This window comes from Alexandromys fortis, unplaced genomic scaffold, assembly GCF_014885135.2.
Source record: "Alexandromys fortis isolate MF-2015 unplaced genomic scaffold, M_Fortis_MF-2015_v1.1 scaffold_30, whole genome shotgun sequence".
Lineage (NCBI taxonomy): Eukaryota > Metazoa > Chordata > Mammalia > Rodentia > Cricetidae > Alexandromys > Alexandromys fortis.
The window spans coordinates 5936303-5950369 of NW_026067922.1; the positions used below are offsets into that span (position 1 = coordinate 5936303).

At 45.5% G+C, this 14067-nt stretch overlaps 1 protein-coding gene across 8 annotated transcripts in view; it reads right to left on the minus strand.

The window, feature by feature from the left end:
- Kcns3 (potassium voltage-gated channel modifier subfamily S member 3) overlaps positions 1 to 13600 on the minus strand; it is a 65336-nt gene extending 51736 nt beyond the window's left edge. For 2 of the 8 annotated variants that reach the window (XM_050141963.1, XM_050141964.1), the window contains exons 1-2: positions 13445 to 13599; positions 13117 to 13347 (exon numbers count right to left, since the gene is read on the minus strand). The gene's annotated coding sequence lies outside the window, so the exon portion shown is untranslated. Of the gene's footprint in view, positions 1 to 12966; positions 12986 to 13074; positions 13348 to 13444 lie in introns of those variants that run through there. The other 6 variants (XM_050141968.1, XM_050141967.1, XM_050141969.1 and 3 more) reach the window with 6 other exon arrangements.
- Positions 13601 to 14067: the final 467 nt, after the last annotated feature.

Genomic DNA, 14067 nt, shown 5'->3' on the forward strand with positions numbered 1-14067 from the left:
AATAAATAAATAAATAAATAAATAAATAAAAACATGCCCATATCCTATGTACACCTTCAGGGAAGAGAGTGAACTCACAGTTCAAACAAAACTGCTTCTGACTTATCTGCCCTCAGTATCCACAAGTCTATTTCATGGCCGCCCCCATTGCAGCCCCAACAGACCATTTACCATTGCCAATGACACAAATATCCTCCCATTGGTTCCAAATTGTTGAACCAATTCCCTGTAACAGCAATTTCCTTTGTAGGTAAAGTTTGGGTTTGATTCCCAGCACCCACAAGGTAGCTCACAAACATCTATAACCCCAGTTCTAGGGAATCTGGCACTCTTCTCTGGCACACAAGTGCACATAGACACACATACAAGCAAATTAACATCGTTTTAAATTTCATTAATGAAAAGAAATCAGCTGAAATGCCACCTCTTCCACGTGGTGTCACCGCATGCCCTGCTCCCTTCCCTTCCCCCGACTCACAGATCCCAGGCTAAACAGGTAGCCCTACAAATCCACCTCTGCAGAACCCCATTTCCCAGCAATATTGCTGACATTTCATGATATCTGTCTGATTCACAATAGACAAGTGGGAGAAGTCTGGGGAAGATATGACTAAAGGAATGTGCTGCTTTAAAAGAAAAAAAAGAAGCCATGGGGGTGGGAGAGATGGCTCAGTCTGCAAAGTGCCTGCCTCTCAAGCAGAAGGACCAGTATTCACAGCAGAAAAAAATAACGACATCATATTGAATGAGGTAACCCAGACCCAGAAAGACAAATATCATATGTACTCACTCATAAGTGGTTTTTAGACATAAAGCACAAAAAAAAAATCTCAAATAGTAAAATAGGAAAAGTGTATTAGGAAGAATTTTAAACAACTACTGCAAGGAATACACAGGACAGAGGAAGAAACAAAAGCACACTTAACACCACTGGACCCTCAGTGACTCGACAACTCATTCCCTCGCTAGACTGTTTATTTATTGTCCACGAGTCACCACCCAGGGTGTCCCACAGATTCACCTGCTGACCGCCCCACTCCAGAAGCTTTCTCCACGCAGACATGCTTACACTGGATGCCTGGAAACTCAAGAGGGTTTTTAATCGAGTGGGATGCCTGAAAATTTGATTTTTTTAAATTTATGTTTCATAGGCATTATTTTGTCTAACTATTTTTACATTTTACAGGTATAACATTTACAAAATTATGTGAGGAAATACAATCATTAAAAAAAAAAGGACCAGGTTCAGATCCTAACACACATATAAAAAGCTGAGCATTGCAGTAAGCGCCTGTAGTTACCACCCTAGGGAGGTAATGACAGGAGAATCCCTGGAACTCAGAAGCCAACTAGACTAGCAAAATCAGTGAGTTCCAGGTTCAGCCAGAAAACCTGCCTCAAAATGCAAGGTGGAAAATACCGCCATCAATCTCTGGGTCCACGTACATACATAACCAACACACTCGAACACACATTCACACACACACACAAAAATAATAATAATAACAAAATTAAGATTCAAAAAAGAGCTTCCCTGGTCAAAGTGGAGCAGAATAGAGAAGGCTCCTCACTAAGTGACTTCACACAAAACCACCTTTCCTGGGCTCCAGCAAGTGTGTTAAGAAGTCAAAATTATTTTTTTTCTGCTATGTAGTACTCCATTGTCTAAATGTACCACATTTTCCTTATCCATTTTTTGGTCAAGGGGCATTTAGGTGTTTCCAGGCTCTGGCGATGGCAAAGCTGCTATGAACATAGTCGAGCACATGTCCTTGTGACACGATTGAGCATCCTTTAGACATATACCCAAAAGTGGTATTACTGGGTCTTGAGGAAGGTTGTTTCCTAATTTTCTAAGAAATCAACACACTGACATCCAAAGGGGCTGTACCAGCTTGCATTCCCAACAACAATGCAGGAGTATTCCCCTTTATCCCACAATCTCTCCAGCATAAGTTGTCATCAGTGTTTTTGGTCTTGACCATTCTTAGAGGTGTAAGGTGGAATCTTGAATTTCTCAGGAAAATGGATGGAGCTAGAAAACATCATTTTGAGTGAGGTAACCCAGACTCAGAAAGACAATTATCACATGTACTCACTCATAAGTGGTTTTTAAACATAAAGCAAAGAAAACCAGCCCACAAACCATAATCTCAGAGAACCTAGACAATGAGGACCCTAAGAGAGACATACCTAGATATAATCTACATGGGAAGTAGAAAAATACAAGATCTCCTGAATAAATTGGGAGCATGGGGACCTTGGGAGGGGGATAAAGGGGAAGGGAGAGGCAGGGAGGGGAGCAGAGAAAAATGTAGAGCTCAATAAAAATCAATTTAAAAAAAAACTGCCAGAAAAAAAGTCAAAATTAGGCTCGCACACTTTCTGCTGCTATAAAACACCTGAGACTGAGTCATTTTATAAAGGATGGGCGTTTCTTTCGCTCATAGTTCTGGCTGGGAAGTTCAAGAGCACAGTGCAACATTTGACGAAGCCCTCTGTAAGACAGCCCCCAGGAGTTGCACAGACTGAACCAGTGTGCAAATCATTGCTCTCTTTCCCTCCTTACACACCAACGCCGTCACAGCGGGTCCATCCATGACTTCATCTAATCTTATGCCCTTCCAAAGATACCCACACCCCCAAATACCCTCCACATGAGAATGCCAGTCAGATTTGCCACACTGTTAACATCATCACAATTACAATTTTGCAAGACAGGAATTTTGAGAGTCATATGCAAACCATCATAGAAGTTCCTGTTTCTCCATACCCAGTCTGAGCCCTGACATGTTATGGCATTTCCAGAGGGTTTCAGAAAAATGTTTATTGCTGCTAAACGAAAACAGAGCGTGTTTGCCAAGCCATAAATCCTCGGTATATTTACAACAAAATTCTCAGAGGGCCAAGTGTCTTTTGCTGCAGCGAGTTGCCACGGTGACTACTCCATGCAGTGAAAAACAAGTTTTACTTAACTTCTTAAAAGATATGCTAAAATTAATACGATGGTTTGTGTGGTATCCACACCATTATAAAAAGAAATGAGGAGGAAATGTGTTTATGCTTCAAAACATCCACATCCAGGTAGGTGTTGCAAACCATCCTGGAAGGATGCTTTTAATGCTTTGCCCAGTCTGCTACAACTAACTCTACACTTTATGAATATGAAAAAATTATAAAATAATGAGATCCCCAGGCAGTGTAAGTTAAGAAAAAATTCTTTTAATTTGACTTATTAAAATGAATTCTCATACCTCCTCTCTGCCAACTCATTTCCGATATGCATCTATCCCTCTCTGGGTTTCCCAGCTCTTGATATGAGGAAGGATGAGACAGCAGAGAGCTAGAAGGCAAAACCAATCTGCAGAGTGCTGTGCTCGCCAGCCGGCAGGGACACTGGTGGCTCAAGGCCTAAGCACTTCCTGCCCGTACCACCATATTGCAAGAAAATCTTCACCACACAGGAAACAGAAATGCATGCTGAACAAACAAAAGCAGGTGCAGCAGAGTAAAATGTGGTGGCTTTCTTAACCTGATTTGCACAGAGGTTCCCATCTGTGTGCTTCCTACTTCAAATACGTAGGAAAATTCACAACCGCTCTGCACTTACCCACTGGAGTCGTTCCTAAAGAAGTTCCCAGGGACAAGGTGGTCAAAGCAATGTTCACCAGACCAATCTGGATAAAATGGTGCAATGCTCTCTGAGGTTGTCTACTTGTGTCAAATCAGCTCACCAGTCGACAACCGTGAGCACTGCTGTCTCCTTTGTTGTGTTTGTGGGTTCAGGTCTGCAGCGTGAGTGCACAACCCTCTTCCGATGGTTCCCATGAGAACTGTCGCCCATAGGCTCGGGTGTTAGAACACTTGGTAAACAGTTGGTGGCACTGTTTGAAGAAGCTGTACACCTTGCTAAAAGAAGTACATTACTGGGAGTGGGCTTTAAGATTTCATAGTCTCTCCCCACTTCCAATTCACTCTCTTTGCATTACATTTATGGTAGTAAGTGTGATCTGTTAGCTTCATGCTCCACCTGTCTGCATCCATGGTTTCCCCCACTCTCAAGGACGCCCCCTCTGGAACCATAAGCTGTAGTAGGAGCTGCAGGCTGAGTTCCTGCCGCCCGGCTCCCAGCCACCAGCTAGCTTCACCCGAAATAACAACACACAAACTGTATTCATATAAACACTGCTTGGCCCATTTCTATTAATGTGTGTAGCACCATGAGGTGGTGACTTATCTTGCCTAACCCATATTTAGTAATCTGTGTAGCACCAGTCTTACCGGGAAAGATTCAGCATGTCTGACCTGGCAGCTTGCTTTATCACGTCTGCCCCAAAGAGCAGAGGCATAGCGTCTGAGCTCACTTCCTCTTCCTCCCAGCATTCTGTTCTGTTTACTCCACCCACCTATGTTCTAACCTATCAGGCCAAGCAGTTTCTTTATGAACCAATGACCTTCCTCCATCAATAAGCCAAATAAACTCTTCCTTCTGTAAGTTGCTCTTGATCATGGTGTTATATCACAGCAGAAGAAAAGCAACTGATACTTTGTCTTACAAGATAAAGTTACTTCCTCCTTTTTATACTACATAGTACCCTAGGCCCAGAGCAGAGATTATTTGCTGAACGAAGCTGGGACCCATGATCTAATGCCTGCCTGAAAATGGGTTCTGAGCCGTTCCCAAGGAACAGACAAAAGCTAAATATGTACTCCAGTGCTCTTAACTCTTTCAATAAAAATGGCTGATAAGGTCGGGCCATGGTGGCACATGCCTTTAATCCCAGCACTCACACTCAGAAGGCAGAGACAGGTGGAGCTCTGTGAGTTTGCAGCCAGAACCTAATCTATAAAGTGAGTTCCAGGACAATCAGAGCTGTAACATAGAGGAACACTGTCTAAAAATAAATAAATAAATAAATAAATAAATAAATAAATAAATAAATAAAAAAGATTGACAAAATGCATTGGTCCCACTAACATTTACAGCCATATAATGAAACTGTGCACAGCATCCTTTTATCCTCTTCATTTTACCATCCCATAGGAAAGGAACTAGCTGACGAGGCAATATGTGGAACACCTTCCAGAATGTAAGTCTAGAAGAGCTAGGAAAAACTCAGTGTTCATCGCCAAAAAGACACAGCACCACACTGGCATTCACTCTCAAACCAACACAAGATGTCTTTGAGCCTGCTTTAAGGGCAAAGTCTCAAAGCACAGAAAGGAAGTTTCATGATGCTACTACTTTCCCATCTTAAGATACTCCCTCCCCCAAAGAAAAACACTGTAATCTTGTCTAACAACTATTCTTAGAGTATTAAAGATTTTTTACCTTTATATTGTACATGCCCTACAAGTTTCAGAAGATGGTAACAAAGGATAATGGGATTTGAGGAGAGAGTAAGAGGATACGGGGGTGATTGGTGGCTTTTAATGGTTTTGGCAAAGATGGGGGTAAGCTATAGACATGGATGGGTGGATGGATGGATGATAGAGGATGGATGGATGAATGGATGAAGGTTGGGGGAATGGAAGGATGAATAGATGGGTGATAGATGATGGATGGATGGATGGATGGATGGATGGATGGATGGATGGATGGATGAAGGTTGGGGGAATGGATGGATGAATAGATGGGTGATAGATGATGGATGGATGGATGATGAGTGATAGATGATGGATGATGGATGGATGTGTGGGTAGATTGATATATAGATAGGTAATTGATAGATTATTAAAAATAGATTTATTATTGATATAAACATGGAAGATAGGTAAGAGATGATAGATGGGTAGATAGAGTCACAAATATGTAAAGATGAGTAGATTAGTAAATATATGTCAGATAGATAAGTGGAAGGACAGATGCTAGGTATTTGCCAGAAAGATGGTATGTGACAGCTAGACAGACAGACAGAAAGATAAATAGACAGGTCAAAATGAGAGAGATGATAGATGATAAATTGACGCTATTTTTTTTGGTAAGTCTTTTTTTATTATTTTTATTTATTTATTTATTAAATATTTCTGTCTCTTCCCCACCTCCACCTCTCCTTTCCCTCCCCCTCCCCCAATCAAGTCCCCCTCCCTCATCAGCCCAAAGAGCAATCAGGGCTCTCCGTCCCATGCGAAGTCCAAGGAAAACCCTCCTCCGTCCAGGTCTCGTAAGGTGAACATCCAAACAGCCTAGGCTCCCACAAAGCCAATACATGCAATAGGATCAAAAACCCATTGCCATTGTTCTTGATGTCTCAGTAGTCCTCATTGTCCACTATGTTCAGTGAGACCTGTTTTAACCCAGGCTTTTTCAGACCCAGGTCAGCTGGCCTTGGTGAGTTCCCGATAGAGCATCTCCATTGTCTCAGTGTGTGGGTGCACCCCTTGCGGTCCTGAGTTCCTTGCTCATGTTCGCTCTCCTTCTGCTCCTGATTTGGACCTTGAGATTTCAGTCCGGTGCTCCAATGTGGGTCTCTGTCTCTGTCTTCTTTCATCGCCTGATGAAGGTTAATATTCAGGAGGATGCCTATATGTTTTTCTTTGGGTTCTCCTTCTTATTTAGCTTCTCTAAGAACCCGAATTATAGGCTCAATGTCCTTTATTTATGGCTAGAAACCAAATATGAGTGAGTACATCCCATGTTCCTCTTTTTGGGTCTGGCTTACCTCACTCAGGATAGTGTTTTCTATTTCCATCCATTTGCCTGCAAACTTCAAGAAGTCCTTGTTTTTTACTGCTGAGTAGTACTCTAATATGTATATATTCCATACTTTCTTCATCCATTCTTCAATTGAAGGGCATCTAGGTTGTTTCCAGGTTCTGGCTATTACAAACAATGCTGCTATGAACATAGTAGAGCATATACTTTTGTTGTATGATAAGGCCTCTCTTGGGTATATTCCCAAGAGTGGTATTGCTGGGTCCATGGGTAGGTTGATCCCGAATTTCCTGAGAAACCTCCACACTGCTTTCCAGAGTGGTTGCACAAGTTTGCATTCCCACCAGCAATGGATGAGTGTACCCCTTTCTCCACAACCTCTCCAGCATAGGCTATCATTGGTGTTTTTGATTTTCGCCATTCTGACAGGTGTAAGATGGTATCTTAAAGTTGTCTTGATTTGCATTTCCCTGATCTCTAAGGAAGTTGAGCATGACCTTACGTGTCTTTTGGCCATTTGAACTTCTTCTGTTGAGAGATCTCTGTTCAGCTCAGTGCCCAAATTGACGCTATTTTATGTGGCATCTTCCTTTATACTTTTGTCCCAGAAGAAATAAATTTACAAAAAAAAAAAAAAAAAAAAACACAAAGAGGCTCAACCCCAGAACCCAGTCTTACAGCTGTTAATTAGCCAGGTAAAATCTAATCGCCAAGGTAATCAGAAGGGACTGTTGTTCATGAACATAGGCTAGTGCCACATCCCTGCTACAAATCTATTCCTGTCTTCCTCCTGCCCTCTGGATAAGCCATAACACCTTGAACTTGGCTTAGAGGCCACAGCACGATCTAGCTGCTGCCCCACTCCCCAGGCTCCTCCCAGAAATTCTTCTACAACCTTTTCCCAATGATTCGCACTCAATTCTCAGCTTAGGATTCTCTTGCTCCAATCCTTCCTAAATGAATTCCTATTCATCCCTTAGAATGAAATGTCTTCTCTTCAGTGATCTCAAGCAGTCCCCACACTTATAAAACTGGCATCATAAAAACCCACAAGACAACCACTGCCTGGTGTGTGTTATTTATTGACCTCAAAGACCGGAATGTGGAAACGTGCTTGCCAGACCCGAGCACAACCCGAATGCACAAACCACAGCCTTTAACCACAAAGTCTCCCATTTCTTTGGCCAATTATCATTTTTACCTCAAATAAATCATAGGGAATGCTTTTATGTTTACCTTGGCACATGAATCAGAGTTTTAGGAAACCAGACTTTTCCATAGCAGAAGAAAAGGAAAAAAGATGCAAGCAGCCAGATGCACTCGGCTGGCTACCTTATATCTGCAAACACTACTTGTTGGTTTGTGTCTTCTTGACCAAAAATAAAAAAGTCTTAACACACTGGACATGGAGGCTCACATTAATCCCAGGCAGAGGTGGGTGTATCTCTGAGTTTAAGGCCAGCCTGGCTTACATATCAATATCCAGGATAGCCAGGACTGCATGGAGAAACTTGCTGAAGAAAACAGAAGAAGAAGGACGAGGAACAGGAGGAAGAGCAAGAAGGAAGAGGTAGATGACACAGCAAATGGATGAAATGGTTCTTTGTATCTATTTCAATTCTATGGCACTGGCTCGCTCTCACCACCTGTAACCTTAAATGGATCACTGAGAGCCCTGTCTTTAAGGAACAGCAAGATAATGGTGACAGTCATGATTGACCTTCCGGTCAGCACCCTTTGTTAACCCTGATGTGATGGTAAGTTTATATATGTCAACTTGACTGGGTGCCTGGGTACCCAGACATTTAGACAAACAGTTTTGTCAGCATTTCCATGGAGGTTTTGATTAAGATTAACATTCAGACCAGCAGCAAATTGCCATCCACTGTGTGCTGGCCTCATCAAATAGCTTAATGTCTGTCTCTTCCTGTGCACGTGCACGCACACACCTGCCTTTTCGCCTCTGTATCTGTCACCTTTACCACGGGATACCCAGATCCTAGCAAAGTATACATCACCAACCAGGAACTCAAATTCTTGTAGATCAGAGATCTGACCACATACACTAATGATTAGTTTTAATAAGCATCCAATAGATGCTCTGCTAATGGTAAACAGGACATTTCATTCATTTGGAAGGTCCCCAAGCTCACTAAAGTCAGCTGTTATAAACACGGATTGCTTAATTGTAGCACTGTTGGCTAAAAGCAAGCAGACCATAAGCCTTTATCATTCAACACTTGTGCAATTAAAGGCAATATTTATCCAGTATCTCTTCCAAGAAAACAGTGGTCTAAGACTGTGCAGGATTCCAAAGAAAGTGAGGCAACCCTCCATCCCAAACAAAGAAGAAAAAAACTTTACAATCGAGGCTAGTAACTATTTTTAGGTTATTAAAGATTACTTTTATAATGTGCTCATCCTGCAAAGTTTCAAAAGGTAGTGAAGAGTAAGCAGGCGGGAGTCACCAGTCAGCTTTTGTGTAGCCTTACACATTCTGAGCATTTTACAGTGCTCATCCTAAGTCTTATTCCAGCCCTGCTTCCTATAATAGCAGATCCTTGAAAAAGGAAAATAAATAAACAAACACATTCTCTTGGTCCTCTCCTATTTACTACTCCCCTCCCATTGTCCCCACTCAGCACCAGACCAAGGTCAGAATGCAAAAATCAGCTTTCTGGTGGAATACTCTCCTAGTATAGGCAAAATCTGGGTTTCCTTCCCCAGCTCTTCATAACTAGGGCATAGTAGTAGATGCTTCTCATCCCAGCACTCGGGAGATGGAGGCAGGAAGTCCATGAGCTATGGGTCACACCTATTAGGTGTGAGGTCAACCTGAGATACTTAAGACCCTGACTCAAAAATGAGAGGAAAGTAAAAGTGGGGGAGAAAAGTTGACTTCAGAATAAAATCCAAATTCAACCACCTCTAAGGACTCTCAATTGGAAATGAGAAAGAAGCGGGGTAGAAAGGTACAGGGTTTGGAATGAGGAGACATTTGGCTATGTCCATGTGCAAGGCTGGTCCCCTCCATACCAACATCTCTACCCTGTTGTGATTTATCATAATCAAGATGTCCTGAGGACTGCAATGAGACAAGCCTGTGGAAAGATCCTTTGAACACTAAGTTAGGGAATGTCGCTGTCACCATGACTCTAACCAGGTATTATTATGCAGTTAGCATCCTGAGCCATGCGCATATTTACCTTGAGTCTTCAAATCCACAAAGATCACATCTCGGAAGCCACCTGCCCTCCTTGCCTGAGGCTCTGAATTTAATGAATTTGATTCAGAGATAAAGTAGTCTATGGTTTTTTCCTAGGTTTCTCATGTATTATCTGGAAACAATGGTAATGTTTGCCTAGCTGGTGATTTTTAGGTCCTGTTTACCTTCCATTCAAATTGGTCAGTCAGTAGTTGAGAAGCGACTCGGAAAGACAAGAGCTTTTAAATTCCAATCAGCATGGTTCCTCTTAAGGTTAAGACACAGAACGGGAAGTCACTTGATAACCACAGACCTCCTCTGCCAGTCAGCCCACCAGACTCAGTGTGAGATCCCACTGAGGGAAGCCTCGGGACTGGACACACAGCACAGAGCCTCCCCGTGGCTCTCCAGGAAGACTGCTGCGGACAGACTTCCAGCTTTACATTTCCCTAGCTGGGTGGCTTTGTCTCTCATTCTCCTCAAGTAAAACAGAGCAATGATAGAAGCAGACCTCCTGTGGCTATCCTTGGGAATGAAAGGGGTTAATACGTGTAAAAAGCCTTGGTAACAATATTAGCAATCTAAATCTTCGGAGCTAACCGGAAAGGACAAGTGACCTCCGTCAAGGAGCCACAAAGAAGCCTTCACCAGGGTTGGTCGTCCATTCTCTCTGACTCCTTATACATATTTCACACAAGAGGGCTCGGGACTTAGCCCAGTTGTTAGAGTGCTTGTCCAGCGCCATATAAACCAGGCATGGTAGCAAGCATCTGAAATTCCAGTATTCACAGGCCAATCATAAGTTCAAGGTCATCTTTGACTATATAATGAGTTTGAGACTAACCTGGACTACAGGAGACCCTGCCTCAAACTTTTAAAAGGGATATGTCTCACTAGAGACACGTTAAGGCTCCACCATCCCAGTGCCTGAGAAGCAGGAATAATAAATAACACGACCCATCTTCCTCTCTGCCTGAACCTATCCCAGACAACTAGTGATAGGTTCCCTCCTAGTGAAACCTCAGGCCACCATCTGGCTGGCCTCTATCAGACTCCGAAAACACCTAGAGGACCACCATGCACTGCAAGCTCCCACATCAAGACTGCAGAAAAACAAAGCACACAAGCCCTCCATCTTCACATGAGACAATCCCCAGCAAAGCACATAGCAGAGTATCAGGCAGCCAATAAATGTTATCTATTTCAAATGTTACCTATTTTAAAAGGAAGAGGAGGAAAGCCCTGGGTTACCTGCTCTCCCCCAAGCTAACACACATCCCAATACCACATGCCACACACCCCAGAGCAGACTGGAGTCTGTAGAAGAGAGAGAAGCCATGCTTTTTCTGTAGAGGGTTACTTCCTCTACAAGGAAGACTTCCTCAGACAGAAGACCAGGAATCTCCTTATCTCCCCTTCCCAAGAAGAAAAGGGGAGGACAGAGAAAACCCTTAGTTGGGGCTTTGCTGGCAAACCCAGATGTGAGAGTTACTTTTAACTGTCAATTTGTCACAGTCTAGAATGACCTGAAAGAAGGACCTCTGAGAAAGACTGTCTCAGTTAGAGTCATGGATGTGGGATGACCTGTCCACTGTGGGCAGCATCATTCCCTGGCTTGGGGTCCTGCACTGAATGAGAAACCAAAAAGCTAGCGGAGCCCGAGTAGATATGTCCCTCTTTGTGCTTGACTGTAAATATAAGGAGACAAGTTCTCTCAGTCGCAGACTGCTGTGACTTCTCTGCCACAACGGGCTAGAGCTATAAGCCATATACACTATCAAGCTGAGTCACATATCAGAGTATCAGAAAAGCCCAGAATTTAAACAGTGCTGAACAAATTCAAGACAGCTTCGGACTTTCCAACTTATTCTCCTAGGTAAACCGCACAGCTAGGCTGCCTTCACTGGTGGCTGTGTTTAGGCAGTGTCGGCTCCCACACAAAATCCCGTTAATTTCCTTAGCATGTTCACACAACAGGCTTTAGATGCAGAGATCTTAATCGCTTCAGTACAACCTTGTCTCCATCCCAACCCTGACAACTTCCGGTCCTGAAAGGACAAACAGTGTAAGAGGAGAAGCAAGGAAGGCAACTGTGAGGCCGGACTAACTGGGGCGTCCTTCACTGAGGCTGGCCGCGTACACTCTGAATGAATCGGCCTCCTGAAAGAGCTCGGGACCCAGGGACATAGTTCAAGTCCAGAATCGGCAGATATTCTTGCAAACCAGTATCTTTGGCGGGAGGCAAAGAGGAGGGGGCAAATGCTTGCTTCCTGCTTACCTGGGCAGGTATTTGCAAGAAGTCTAGAGGAGTAACCCACAGTCCTAACCCGACGGTTAATCAAATAGTCTAAGCAAATAAATGCAAAGAGTGGGAAGGTTCTCTCCAGATTCCCTCCTCACCTGTCTCGCTGCCTTCAGTAGACAAAGCGAAAGAGAAAACTCAACAGCTTGGAAGAACCACAAACCCACTCTCCCAGTAGGACCAGAAGGAACACCTCCGTCTTTCTCCTTAAACAACAGGGCCTCTCAAGTCACTCTTACGGGTGGAGGGAGTTCTTGGCCGAATTCCGTCTTTGCCAAAGGCCGCTCAAATTAAGCTATCGCCTTGGATGAGACAGGTGTGTACGGAAGGGGAAACCAAGGACGCAAAGGGTGCTCCTATCCCAAATCAGACAAGAAGGGATGGGGTGGGGAATAGAGGGGCACAAGGGGACATAAACTCTGCAATGCGAAAGGCGTCCCAGCCAGGCTCGCCGCGGCCCCTGCCGGCAGGTCTGACTAGTTCCAGGCACCTCTTGAGGTCTGATAGGAGCCACCAGCAAAGATGAAAAAAATTAGAGTTCCTGACCCTGAGGGCCCACCTCGCGCCACAACTGCGGATTCAATTGCGGGAACTGTGGAGATCATTCCATATGGGCCCAGTGACCCCCCAAGCCGCCCAACCTAGAGCGCACTGACTGTTACCGGGCACAGCGCTGCACCAGGGCAAGAGCCCTGGGTACGCTCTCGCCGGCAACTGTCGTGGGGCGCCTTGTAACACTGCAGGGCAGAGGGGAGGGGGAGAAATGGCAGAGAAGGCGGAGCAGGAGGCCCGGGAAACACTAACATTTGCCAGGAAAGCGCCTCCTCCCGAGAAAGGAAAGGAAGGGCTTCCCGGCTTAGGAAACGCCCCGGGGATGCCCCCCACGCGAGGTGCCGCCGTTCCTTGGCTCACACATCCTCTACCCTCCAGTCGGTCCTGCACTTCACCTCCTACCCCAAAAGCCGATCCTAGCGCCCTTTCACAGGCGTCCGAAGAGACCCACACTCGGTTTGGGCAATCTGCAGCTTGCGCAACAGGCAGAGTCAGGTTCCAGCGACGGCAGACTCCCGGCTCCCGGACTGGAGGATGGGGAGGAAGACGCAAGCCAGACGCCCAGCAGGATGCAAAGTCCGTAGTCAACAATGACCTGTGAGGTCGTGCACCCGCCACCTGAGTCACCAGGGACTGGAGCAGCAAAAGATAGGGAAAGGTACAATAAAGTTGAGGGGTCGCGTGGAGAAGTGACACGGACGCACGGGGAGGTGGGAACCCGAGCAGGTACCTGCAGGAGTCTGGAGTCCTGGCGCGTCTGGCTGGCTGGGCTCTGCGACGCCGCCTGCCCGCGCTGCAGGGATCCGGCCTCTCCGCGCGGCCCCGCGCCCGCCGCCGCGGCGGCAGGAGAGCGGGTTAGCCCGCGCGGGTCGCTGAGTCCACGGATCCCGCCCGGCGGGAGCTGGGTGCCTAGAGAGGCGGGCGGGACCGGGCGGGACCAGGCGGGGCCAGCATCTCAGTCAACGCCCCGCTGCTCTGTGCTCCTCCCGCCGCCTGGCGTCCAGCTCTCAGCCAGGGTTCCCCCGGCCCGAGGCGCGGTGCGGCGCTCGCGCACACGGACAAATTGGATTGAGGGGGTCCCACTACGAGCCCCATTCACCGATGGTTGGACCCAGACACAGCAGTGAGAGACTAGCATCGCGATTCAGCCCCAAATGCAGAGTCACCCCGGGAGTGTCCCGCCCTGCCCCAGAGGGAGGTCAAGGTCACGTCCCACGCCACTCACCTAGCGCACACCTGGGAGAGAACCGCAGTCCAGCTGAAGAATAATAACCTCTCCCATGGCAGGAGCAAAATGCCTCTCGAAATTCGTAGCCAAAGCAACACTTTGCAAAATTGCCAAGGTTTTCTTGA